The following is a 14349-nucleotide window of genomic DNA, read 5'->3' on the forward strand; positions in this document are numbered from 1 at the left end:
TTTCACGAGATGGTGAGCTAGCCCTTTTTGATGGACCGGCTTTATCAGCAGTAGCGGTTTCGGTTTGCTTTCTCTTTAGAGATAAGTTTTAGACGATTCCTCAATAGGCTCTTTTTCAGGCTCGTAGCCTGAGTAGTCACCATTGTAGTTAGGAAGGCTTTGAATAGCTTCCCATTCAGAAGTACTCGTTGGTTTATATACCAGTGAGTGATTAGAGCCAGAGTCAGCAGAATCAATAGGTGTCGCATTTGAATGTGGTGGCATAATTGGAGAGTAGACAGAGTTCTCGGATTGGCTCGGCATTCTAAGAAATATTAAAGAATTTAATAAGCATAGTTTCTAAGGCATAGTGTAGCATTTAATAGTTAAAGGCAACAATTAAAGGCACTATGGTCAAGGAAAGTTGCAGTCCTACAATGCTAAAGTACCTAATTGTATAAGGCACACATAAAATGCAATCCTGGTTCTCTACAACAACCTACTCTGATACCAATCTGTGACACCCCCAAATATGGGCCTGGGGTATTTGTGTCTAATTATATCAAATCACAGTTGTATAAACGAGAACGACTCTACATGAGACATTTTGTTGAGTTTTGCAGCGGAAGATAAATATGTCTTTAATTGATATGATATGTAATGAAGACTCCAAGCATAGCAAGCAATCATCATCAGAGCAGTAGATATACAGTGGAAGCAATATTTAAGTACATGAGAATAAACATGCTTAAAAAGTCAACACGAGAATGAGTGAGTTCATAGGTTTGTCATAAATCATGATTTCAGTAATAGTGTTAAACCACAAGATATATTTTCATAAGTAGATCACTCAGATCCAGTTAAGTTGATCTCCTGCAGGATCAAAAGGTTATGCCAGTGCGTGATATTTAGACTAAACGTTGTTTGCCCCGTAACAAGTTGTTCTGTCCTTGTCGTTTAATTTCATTATCAAGTAATACAAAGACTTAGTCAAATGTATCGGGGACGTTACTTTCGATAGGCCTATCCCCAATAATTAAGAATGCCGCAGCAATTAAAAATATCACTGTAGGGATTTAGTCGGACATAGCCGGGTATAGCATAGTTTAACAGTTGGTACTGATATTTAGACTAGACTTTCAAGTTTACCCCGTACAAGTTATCATTTATACTTGTCGGTTGGGGACTTGCTGGTCATAGCCCAACATATCACAGTTTAATAGTTGATACGTGTAAAACAGTTATAAAAGTTGCGCATGTATTCTCAGCTCAAAAATATAGATAAAAAGGGAGCAGATGAACTCACAATACAATAGTTTGTATGATGCGTGTGATAGCACTGAACAAGTACAGAGTTGTGCTCGGATTCACGAACCCATATCAAGTTTACATATTAACACGTTTAATCGTAATTGAACACGTTTATATGTATTATTATTAATAATATGCTTGTTGTATTGTATGTTATCTTAAAATAGTGAATTAAATATATTTATAAGATATATTTTAAATAAATAAGCAATGTTTATTATAAAAACATAGTTATATTATAAGTTTTAAACTAGTATTTATTTGGTAAAATAATATTAATAGTTATAAATAAAAATTGTATCTTTTTATGATAATGATAATAATAACTTCTATAATTTTAATTCTAATAATAATACTTGTAGTTTTTAAATGAAAATTTTAATAATAATGATAATGAAAATAATCATTTTGATAATAATACTTCACACTTAATAATAATAATAATGAATAATAATGAATAAATAAATAAATAACTAGAGTTGAAAACTACCTTAGGAATTTCTCTAAAAAGAATATGCCCAAGACGGGACTTGAACCCATGACCTCTTGCTCACCCGTCAACACCCTTAACCATTCCTCTATCTTAACATTTCTGATTTATACCGCGTATTTAATTTATTTAACCCAAACTTATTCTGTTCTATATTCTACTTCTTCTTAGCTTAATACAATCGATTAGACTGAATCATACACGTCTAAGTAAGTTGTTTGGGTTTGAGACTTAAATTAGAAACAGAAATAATCGGTAATTGAGAATTAAATTAACAGAATAAATAAATAAAAAAAATTAAAAACAGAAAAACTGCTGCTGTTCGCGAAAGTAAAAAAAAATTGATTTCGAATTTTGGGATCGTTTCAGACTTCGATTTCAACATGAAAGTGGTAGTAAATCACACTTATAAACTTTTAAAATCCTTAATTTAACCTATAACATAAAAATGAGCTCGAATTTCTCAATGAACACTTTGTTTAACTTTTAAAACCGAAACTTTGACTTCGAAATTCGACTTTGATTTTGCGAATTAAGAGTTGAAACTTTGCAGATAGTTAGGGTGGGTAATTCCTAACACAATTGCAATTCCAGATTTTTAAATTGAAAAGCAAAATCGAGGTTTTGAATTTTTGAGCAAGAACAGGGACCGACGGCTGTTTTTGGTTTTATTTTTGTGCTTTGATTTTCCATTTGCAGCAATCTACCACTAGATATATAAATGATAATGATGGTGTAAATCGGATGTGTAAAGCAGTAATGGAAATCCATTTAAAATCTCGATCAGCAGAAGAATATATAAAAAAATAAAAGCTGATAGAAAAAATAAAAAATAATGCAAAGACAGTACCAGAATTAGGTCGAATCTGTTTTCTAGTGATATTTGGGTTGATCATAATGTAAAGAAGAATTAAAATATAAAAGCAGATAAAGTTATAACCTAATTTTGTTATCTGCACTTTTTATTTTTAATTATTACTACAATTAAATAAATAATACTAATTAATAATTATTATATTAATAATAATACTAATACTAATAATAATTATATATATTAATTATAATAAAAAATACTAATAATTCATATAAATGATAATGATAATAATAATTTTTAATAATGATGTTAATAATAATAATAATAATAATTGTATTAATGAAAATTTTAATAAGTTGTTTTATAATGGTATTAATAATATTGATATTAATGATAATGATATTTCATTATATTAATATAAATGTTAAGTACTAATACTAATACTAATATTATTAATAATATATTAGTAATTATATTAATGATAACGATAATTATTAATAATAATAATTATAATACTATTAATCATAATGGTTGTAAATGATGTATATATACACGCATATATATTTTCATATCTTTTTTTATAATCATTTGTTCGTGAATCGTCGGAACTGGTCAAAGTTAGGTTTGAATTTAGTCGAAATTTTTCGGGTTGTTATACTTACAGACTCGCACCCAGCGAGATGAAAGAACTGTAAAGCCAACTGCAAGAACTATTAGAACGTGGTTTCAAACGACCAAGCACATCACCATGGGGAGCTCCTGTTTTGTTTGTCAAGAAGAAGGATGGTACATTTAGGTTGTGTATTGACTACAGAGAGTTGAATAAACTTACTATCAAAAACCGTTATCCACTGCCGAGAATTGATGACTTATTTGATCAACTACAAGGCTCGTCGGTTTATTCGAAAATCGATTTACGTTCTGGATATCAGCAAATGCGAGTAAAGGAGGATGATATTCCAAAAATTGCTTTTAGCACGCGTTATGGTCATTACGAGTTTATGGTTATGCCGTTTGGATTGACTAACGCACCAGCTGTGTTCATGGACCTTATGAAGCGAGTATGTGGGCCATATCTTGACAAGTTTGTCATTGTTTTCATTGATGACATACTTATTTACTCAAAGAATGATCAAGAGCACGAAGAAAATTTGAGAAAAGTGCTAGAAGTATTGAGGAAAGAAAAACTGTACACTAAGTTTTCAAAGTGTGCATTTTGGTTAGAAGAAGTTCAATTCGTCGGTCACATAGTGAACAAATAAGGTATCCAGGTGGACCCGGCAAAGATCGAAATCGTTGAAAAGTGAGAAACCCCAAAAACTCTGAAGCATATACGTCAATTTTTAGGATTGGCTGGTTACTACAGAAGATTCATTCAAGATTTCTCCAGAATAGTAAAACCCTTGACTGCATTAACGCATAAAGGGAAGAAATTTGAATGGAAGGATGAACAAGAAAAGGCGTTTCAGTTATTGAAGAAAAAGCTAACTACTGCACCTATATTGTCATTGCCTGAAGGGAATGATGATTTTGTGATTTATTGTGACGCATCAAAGTAAGGTCTCGGTTGTGTATTAATGCAACAAACGAAGGTTATTGCTTATGCATCTAGACAATTGAAGATTCACGAGCAAAATTATACAACTCACAATTTGGAATTGGATGCTGTTGTTTTTGCATTAAAGACTTGGAGGCATTATTTATATGGGGTAAAAAGTATTATATATACCGACCACAAAAGTCTCCAACATATATTTAATCAGAAGCAACTGAATATGAGACAACGCAGGTGGATTGAACTGTTGAATGATTATGATTTTGAGATTAGATACCACCCGGGGAAGGCGAATGTGGTAGCCGACGCTGAAATGTCCCGTTCTTATTGATTAAAAACGTTCCATATTAATTGATTTCGTTGCGAGGTTTTGACCTTTATATGAGACGTTTTTCAAAGACTGCATTCATTTTAAAACAAACCATAACCTTTATTTCATCAATAAAGGTTTAAAAATCTTTACGTAGATTATCGAATAATGATAATCTAAAATATCCTGTTTACACACGACCATTACATAATGGTTTACAATACAAATATGTTACAACAAAATAAGTTTCTTGAATGCAGTTTTTACACAATATCATACAAGCATGGACTCCAAATCTCGTCCTTATTTAAGTATGCAACAGCGGAAGCTCTTAATAATCACCTGAGAATAAACATGCTTAAAACGTCAACAAAAATGTTGGTGAGTTATAGGTTTAACCTATATATATCAAATCATAATAATAGACCACAAGATTTCATATTTCAATACACATCCCATACATAGAGATAAAAATCATTCATATGGTGAACACCTGGTAACCGACATTAACAAGATGCATATATAAGAATATCCCCATCATTCCGGGACACCCTTCGGATATGATATAAATTTCGAAGTACTAAAGCATCCGGTACTTTGGATGGGGCTTGTTGGGCCCGATAGATCTATCTTTAGGATTCGCGTCAATTAGGGTGTCTGTTCCCTAATTCTTAGATTACCAGACTTAATAACAAGGGGCATATTCGATTTCAATAATTCAACCATAGAATGTAGTTTCACGTACTTGTGTCTATTTTGTAAATCATTTATAAAACCTGCATGTATTCTCATCCCAAAAATATTAGATTTTAAAAGTGGGACTATAACCCACTTTCACAGATTTTTACTTCATCGGGAAGTAAGACTTGGCCACTGTTGATTCACGAACCTATAACACAATATACATATATATTAAAGTATGTTCAAAATATATTTACAACACTTTTAATATATTTTGATGTTTTAAGTTTATTAAGTCAGCTGTCCTCGTTAGTAACCTATAACTAGTTGTCCACAGTTAGATGTACAGAAATAAATCGATAAATATTATCTTGAATCAATCCACGACCCAGTGTATACGTATCTCAGTATTGATCACAACTCAAACTATATATATTTTGGAATCAACCTCAACCCTGTATAGCTAACTCCAACATTCACATATAGAGTGTCTATGGTTGTTCCGAAATATATATAGATGTGTCGACATGATAGGTCGAAACATTGTATACGTGTCTATGGTATCTCAAGATTACATAATATACAATACAAGTTAATTAAGTTTTGGTTGGAATAGATTTGTTACCAATTTTCACGTAGCTAAAATGAGAAAAATTATCCAATCTTGTTTTACCCATAACTTCTTCATTTTAAATCCGTTTTGAGTGAATCAAATTGCTATGGTTTCATATTGAACTCTATTTTATGAATCTAAACAGAAAAAGTATAGGTTTATAGTCGGAAAAGTAAGTTACAAGTCGTTTTTGTAAAGGTAGCCATTTCAGTCGAAAGAACGACGTCTAGATGACCATTTTAGAAAACATACTTCCACTTTGAGTTTAACCATAATTTTTGGATATAGTTTCATGTTCATAATAAAAATCATTTTCTCAGAATAACAACTTTTAAATCAAAGTTTATCATAGTTTTTAATTAACTAACCCAAAACAGCCCGCGGTGTTACTACGACGGCGTAAATCCGGTTTTACGGTGTTTTTCGTGTTTCCAGGTTTTAAATCATTAAGTTAGCATATCATATAGATATAGAACATGTGTTTAGTTGATTTTAAAAGTCAAGTTAGAAGGATTAACTTTTGTTTGCGAACAAGTTTAGAATTAACTAAACTATGTTCTAGTGATTACAAGTTTAAACCTTCGAATAAGATAGCTTTATATGTATGAATCGAATGATGTTATGAACATCATTACTACCTTAAGCTCCTTGGATAAACCTACTGGAAAAGAGAAAAATGGATCTAGCTTCAACGGATCCTTGGATGGCTCGAAGTTCTTGAAGCAGAATCATGACACGAAAACAAGTTCAAGTAAGATCATCACTTGAAATAAGATTGTTATAGTTATAGAAATTGAACCAAAGTTTGAATATGATTATTACCTTGTTTTAGAATGATAACCTACTGTAAGAAACAAAGATTTCTTGAGGTTGGATGATCACCTTACAAGATTGGAAGTGAGCTAGCAAACTTGAAAGTATTCTTGATTTTATGTAACTAGAACTTGTAGAATTTATGAAGAACACTTAGAACTTGAAGATAGAACTTGAGAGAGATCAATTAGATGAAGAAAATTTAAGAATGAAAGTGTTTGTAGGTGTTTTTGGTCGTTGGTGTATGGATTAGATATAAAGGATATGTAATTTTGTTTTCATGTAAATAAGTCATGAATGATTACTCATATTTTTGTAATCTTATGAGATATTTCATGCTAGTTGCCAAATGATGGTTCCCACATGTGTTAGGTGACTCACATGGTCTGCTAAGAGCTGATCATTGGAGTGTATATACCAATAGTACATACATCTAAAAGCTGTGTATTGTACGAGTACGAATACGGGTGCATACGAGTAGAATTGTTGATGAAACTGAACGAGGATGTAATTGTAAGCATTTTTGTTAAGTAGAAGTATTTTGATAAGTGTATTTAATTCTTTCAAAAGTGTATAAATACATATTAAAACACTACATGTATATACATTTTAACTGAGTCGTTAAGTCATCGTTAGTCGTTACATGTAAGTGTTGTTTTGAAACCTTTAGGTTAACGATCTTGTTAAATGTTGTTAACCCAATGTTTATAATATCAAATGAGATTTTAAATTATTATATTATCATGATATTATCATGTATGAGTATCTCTTAATATGATATATATACATTAAATGTCTTTACAACGATAATCGTTACATATATGTCTCGTTTAAAAATCATTAAGTTAGTAGTCTTGTTTTTACATATGTAGTTCATTGTTAATATACTTAATGATATGTTTACTTATCATAGAATCATGTTAACTATATATATATCCACATATATGTCATCATATAGTTTTTACAAGTTTTAACGTTCGTGAATCACCGGTCAACTTGGGTGGTCAATTGTCTATATGAAACATATTTCAATTAATCAAGTCTTAACAAGTTTAATTGCTTAACATATTGGGAACATTTAGTCATGTAAATATCAATCTCAATTAATATATATAAACATGGAAAAGTTCGGGTCACTACAGTACCTACCCGTTAATTAAATTTCGTCCCGAAATTTTAAGCCGTTGAAGGTGTTGACGAATCTTCTGGAAATAGATGCGGGTATTTCTTCTTCATCTGATCTTCACGCTCCCAGGTGAACTCGGGTCCTCTACGAGCATTCCATCGAACCTTAACAATTGGTATCTTGTTTTGCTTAAGTCTTTTAACCTCACGATCCATTATTTCGACGGGTTCTTCGATGAATTGGAGTTTTTCGTTGATTTGGATTTCATCTAATGGAATAGTGAGATCTTCATTAGCAAAAAATTTCTTCAAATTCGAGACGTGGAAAGTGTTATGTACAGCCGCGAGTTGTTGAGGTAACTCAAGTCGGTAAGCTACTGGTCCGACACGATCAATACTCTTGAATGGTCCAATATACCTTGGATTTAATTTCCTTCGTTTACCAAATCGAACAACGCCTTTCCAAGTTGCTACTTTAAGCATGACCATCTCTCCAATTTCAAATTCTATATCTTTTCTTTTAATGTCAGCGTAGCTCTTTTGTCGACTTTGGGCGGTTTTCAACCGTTGTTGAATTTGGATGATCTTCTCGGTAGTTTCTTGTATAATCTCCGGACCCGTAATCTGTCTATCCCCCACTTCACTCCAACAAATTGGAGACCTGCACTTTCTACCATAAAGTGCTTCAAACGGTGCCATCTCAATGCTTGAATGGTAGCTGTTGTTGTAGGAAAATTCTGCTAACGGTAGATGTCGATCCCAACTGTTTCTGAAATCAATAACACATGCTCGTAGCATGTCTTCAAGCGTTTGTATCGTCCTTTCGCTCTGCCCATCAGTTTGTGGATGATAGGCAGTACTCATGTCTAGACGAGTTCCTAATGCTTGCTGCAATGTCTGCCAGAATCTTGAAATAAATCTGCCATCCCTATCAGAGATAATAGAGATTGGTATTCCATGTCTGGAGACGACTTCCTTCAAATACAGTCGTGCTAACTTCTCCATCTTGTCATCTTCTCTTATTGGCAGGAAGTGTGCTGATTTGGTGAGACGATCAACTATTACCCAAATAGTATCAAAACCACTTGCAGTCCTTGGCAATTTAGTGATGAAATCCATGGTAATGTTTTCCCATTTCCATTCCGGGATTTTGGGTTGTTGAAGTAGACCTGATGGTTTCTGATGCTCAGCTTTGACCTTAGAACACGTCAAACATTCTCCTACGTATTTAGCAATATCGACTTTCATACCCGGCCACCAAAAATGTTTCTTGAGATCCTTGTACATCTTCCCCGTTCTAGGATGTATTGAGTATCTAGTTTTATGAGCTTCTCTAAGTACCATTTCTCTCATATCTCCAAATTTTGGTACCCAAATTCTTTCAGCCCTATACCGGGTTCCGTCTTCCCGAATATTAAGATGCTTCTCCGATCCTTTGGGTATTTCATCCGTTAAATTTCCCTCTTTTAAAACTCCTTGTTGCGCCTCCTTTATTTGAGTAGTAAGGTTATTATGAATCATTATATTCATAGATTTTACTCGAATGGGTTCTCTGTCCTTCCTGCTCAAGGCATCGGCTACCACATTTGCCTTCCCCGGGTGGTAACGAATCTCAAAGTCGTAATCATTCAACAATTCAATCCACCTACGCTGCCTCATATTCAGTTGTTTCTGATTAAATATGTGTTGAAGACTTTTGTGGTCAGTATATATAATACTTTTGACCCCATATAAGTAGTGCCTCCAAGTCTTTAATGCAAAAACAACCGCGCCTAATTCCAAATCATGCGTCGTATAATTTTGCTCGTGAATCTTCAATTGTCTAGATGCATAAGCAATCACCTTCGTTCGTTGCATTAATACACAACCGAGACCTTGCTTTGATGCGTCACAATAAATCACAAAATCATCATTCCCTTCAGGCAATGACAATATAGGTGTCGTAGTTAGCTTTTTCTTCAATAACTGAAACGCTTTCTCTTGTTCATCCTTCCATTCAAATTTCTTCCCTTTATGCGTTAATGCAGTCAAGGGTTTTGCTATTCTGGAAAAGTCTTGGATGAACCTTCTGTAGTAACCAGCTAGTCCTAAAAACTGGCGTATGTGTTTCGGAGTTTTCGGGGTTTCCCACTTTTCAACAGTTTCTATCTTTGCCGGATCCACCTTAATACCTTCTTTGTTCACTATGTGACCGAGGAATTGAACTTCTTCCAACCAAAATGCACACTTTGAAAACTTAGCGTACAATTCTTCCTTCCTCAATACTTCTAACACCTTTCTCAAATGTTCACCGTGTTCTTGGTCATTCTTTGAGTAAATAGTGTCATCAATGAAAACACTGACAAACTTGTCAAGGTATGGTCCACACACTCGGTTCATAAGGTCCATGAACACAGCTGGTGCATTAGTTAAACCAAACGGCATGACCATAAACTCGTAATGACCGTAACATGTTCTGAAAGCAGTCTTTGGAATATCATCTTCTTTCACCCGCATTTGATGATACCCGGAACGTAAGTCAATCTTTGAATAAACAGACGAGCCTTGTAGTTGATCAAATAAGTCGTCGATTCTCGGTAGTGGGTAGCGGTTCTTGATGGTAAGTTTGTTCAACTCTCGGTAGTCGATACACAACCTGAATGTACCATCTTTCTTCTTGACAAACAAAACAGGAGCTCCCCACGGTGATGTGCTTGGTCGAATGAAACCATGCTCTAAAAGTTCTTGTAATTGGCTTTGCAGTTCTTTCATCTCGCTGGGTGCGAGTCTGTAAGGAGCACGAGCTATTGGTGCAGCTCCTGGTACAAGATCTATTTGAAATTCAACGGATTGATGTGGGGGTAATCCTGGTAATTCTTTCGGAAATAAATCAGGAAATTATTTTGCAATGGGAACATCATTGATGCTCTTTTCTTCAGTTTGTACTTTCTCGACGTGTGCTAGAACAGCATAGCAACCTTTTCTTATTAGTTTTTGTGCCTTCAAATTACTAATAAGATGTAGCTTCGTGTTGCCCTTTTCTCCGTACACCATTAAGGGTTTTCCTTTTTCTCGTATAATGCGAATTGCATTTTTGTAACAAACGATCTCTGCTTTCACTTCTTTCAACCAGTCCATACCGATTATCACATCAAAACTCCCTAACTCTACTGGTATCAAGTCAATCTTAAATGTTTCGCTAACCAGTTTAATTTCTCGATTCCGACATATATTATCTGCTGAAATTAATTTACCATTTGCTAATTCGAGTAAAAATTTACTATCCAAAGGCGTCAATGGACAACTTAATTTAGCACAAAAATCTCTACTCATATAGCTTCTATCCGCACCCGAATCAAATAAAACGTAAGCAGATTTATTGTCAATAAGAAATGTACCCGTAACAAGCTCCGGGTCTTCCTGTGCCTCTGCCGCATTAATATTGAAAACTCTTCCGCGGCCTTGTCCATTCGTGTTCTCCTGGTTCGGGCAATTTCTAATAATGTGACCCGGTTTTCCACATTTATAACAAACTACATTTGCATAACTTGCTCCGACACTACTTGCTCTGCCATTACTCGTTCCGACACCATTTGTTCCTTTCGTTCTGTTAACCCCTGGTCCGTAGACCTCACACTTCGCCGCGCTATGACCATTTCTTTTACACTTGTTGCAAAATTTGGTGCAGAACCCCGAGTGATACTTTTCACACCTTTGGCATAGCTGCTTCTGATTGTTGTTGTTGTTGCGGTTATTATTGTTATTGGGATGATTGTTGTAGTTGCTGTTGTTGTTGTTGTTGTTGTTGGGCCGTTTGTTGTAGTTACGATTGATGTTGCGATTGTTGGGATAATTGTTGCGATTATTGTTGTAATTGCTGTTGTTGTTGTATTGGTGATTCTTATCACCGTTTTCCTCCCACTTTCGTTTGACTTGCTTCACATTGTCCTCTTCAGCAGTCTGTTCTTTAATTCTTTCTTCAATCTGGTTCACTAGTTTGTGAGCCATTCTACATGCCTGTTGTATGGAGGCGGGCTCGTGTGAACTTATATCTTCTTGGATTCTTTCCGGTAATCCTTTCACAAACGCGTCGATCTTTTCTTCCTCATCTTCGAATGCTCCCGGACACAATAGGCACAATTCTGTGAATCGTCTTTCGTACGTGGTAATATCAAATCCTTGGGTTCGTAACCCTCTAAGTTCTGTCTTGAGCTTATTGACCTCGGTTCTGGGACGGTACTTCTCGTTCATCAAGTGCTTGAATGCTGACCACGGTAGTGCGTATGCATCGTCTTGTCCCATTTGCTCTAGATAGGTATTCCACCATGTTAACGCAGAACCTGTGAAGGTATGCGTAGCATACTTCACTTTGTCCTCTTTAGTACACTTACTTATGGCAAACACCGATTCGACCTTCTCGGTCCACCGTTTCAATCCGATCGGTCCTTCGGTTCCATCAAATTCTAAAGGTTTGCAGGCAGTGAATTCTTTGTAGGTGCATCCTACACGATTTCCTGTACTGCTAGATCCAAGGTTATTGTTGGTATGTAGCGCAGCCTGTACTGCGGCTATGTTTGAAGCTAGAAAAGTACGGAATTCCTCTTCATTCATATTCACGGTGTGTCGAGTAGTCGATGTCATTTCCTTCAAAATAGTCAAATGGAACAAGTTAATCATACAGAATATTAAGAGTAGTTAATAGTATTTCGTAGCATAATATGAACTCATTTATAAAAGCTTTTTCTTCATATTAGCGTTTTATAAGTTTAAATTCAGGTAGTACCTACCCGTTAAGTTGATACTTAGTAGCTAATATACAATTCAACTACTACAATTCTATATGAAAAACTGATTATAATAATATTTCGCGTTCAAAGTTTTACACAATATTTTACAAACTTACAATACCGCTTATTTTACATATAGCATGAAATATAGCACACAATAAATTTGATACAAGATGGTTGTGAAGATAATTCTAGCTAGTACACAAGTCGTTCAGCAAAGGCAATAAAGACACGTAATTCATACGTCCAGAAACAAGTCATGCATTCTGGTTTTACTAGGATTACTTCCCATCCTTGGTCTTGTGGAACATAACCGTTATGGCCGTTGATAAGACAGCGTGTTGTAACGTCGTCAAAGGGACGAGGGTTACGTAATGTCCAACAGTCCCGTAACAATCTAAAAACCTCATTTCTTACCCCAATTACCGACTCCGTCACTTGTGGGAACGTTTTGTTTAATAGTTGTAGCCCGATGTTCTTGTTCTCACTTTGGTGAGAAGCGAACATTACTAATCCGTAAGCATAACATGCTTCTTTATGTTGCATGTTAGCCGCTTTTTCTAAATCACGAAGTCCAATATTCGGATATATTGAGTCAAAATAATTTCTTAACCCATTGCGTAAAATAGCATTTGGGTTCCCCGCAATATATGCGTCAAAGTAAACACATCGTAACTTATGGATTTCCCAATGTGATATCCCCCATCTTTCGAACGAAAGCCTTTTATAAACCAAGGCATTCTTGGAACGTTCTTCGAATGTCTTACAAACTGATCTCGCCTTAAATAGTTGTGCCGAAGAATTCTGACCGACTCTAGACAAGATTTCATCAATCATGTCTCCGGGTAGGTCTCTTAAAATATTGGGTTGTCTATCCATTTTTGTGTTTTTATACTGTAAAATAGACAAGAGTTAGATTCATAAAAAAAAAAAATACTTATTAATACAAGCAATTTTTACATATATCATAAAGCATAAGCACACTATATTACATATATTACACCACACGAATACAACTATCTTATTCTGACTCGCTTGTTTCTTCTTCTTCGGTTTTGGTTCATTTTGCCAAGTTTCTAGGGATATATGATGTTCCCCTAATACGAGCCGTCGTTATCCACATTGGTTTAGAAAAACCTGGTGGTTTAGAGGTTCCCGGGTCATTGTTACAACTTAAGGACTTCGGGGGTTGACGATACATGTAAAGTTCATCGGGGTTGGAATTAGATTTCTCTATTTTTATGCCCTTTCCCTTATTATTTTCTTTTGCCTTTTTAAATTCAGTTGGGGTAATTTCTATAACATCATCGGAATTCTCGTCGGAATCTGATTCATCGGAGAATTGGTAATCCTCCCAATATTCTGCTTCCTTGGCGGAAACACCATTGACCATAATTAACCTTGGTCGGTTGGTTGAGGATTTTCTTTTACTTAACCGTTTTATTATTTCCCCCACCGGTTCTATTTCTTCATCTGGTTCCGATTCTTCTTCCGGTTCCGATTCTTCTTCCAGTTCCGACTCTTCTTCCGGTTCATCTTCGGGAACTTGTGAATCAGTCCACGAATCATTCCAATTTACATTTGACTCTTCATTATTATTAGGTGAGTCAATGGGACTTGTTCTAAAGGTAGACATCTATCACATAATATCAAATGCGTTAAGAGATTAATATATCACATAATATTCACATGTTAAAAATATATAGTTTCCAACAAAATTTGTTAAGCAATCATTTTTCAAGTAAACACGGTCGAAGTCCAGACTCACTAATGCATCCTAACAAACTCGATAAGACACACTAATGCAAAATTCCGGTTCTCTAAGACCAACGCTCGGATACCAACTGAAATGTCCCGTTCTTATTGATTAAAAACGTTCCATATTAATTGAT

This window comes from Rutidosis leptorrhynchoides, chromosome 9 (genome assembly GCF_046630445.1).
Source record: "Rutidosis leptorrhynchoides isolate AG116_Rl617_1_P2 chromosome 9, CSIRO_AGI_Rlap_v1, whole genome shotgun sequence".
Classification (NCBI taxonomy): domain Eukaryota; kingdom Viridiplantae; phylum Streptophyta; class Magnoliopsida; order Asterales; family Asteraceae; genus Rutidosis; species Rutidosis leptorrhynchoides.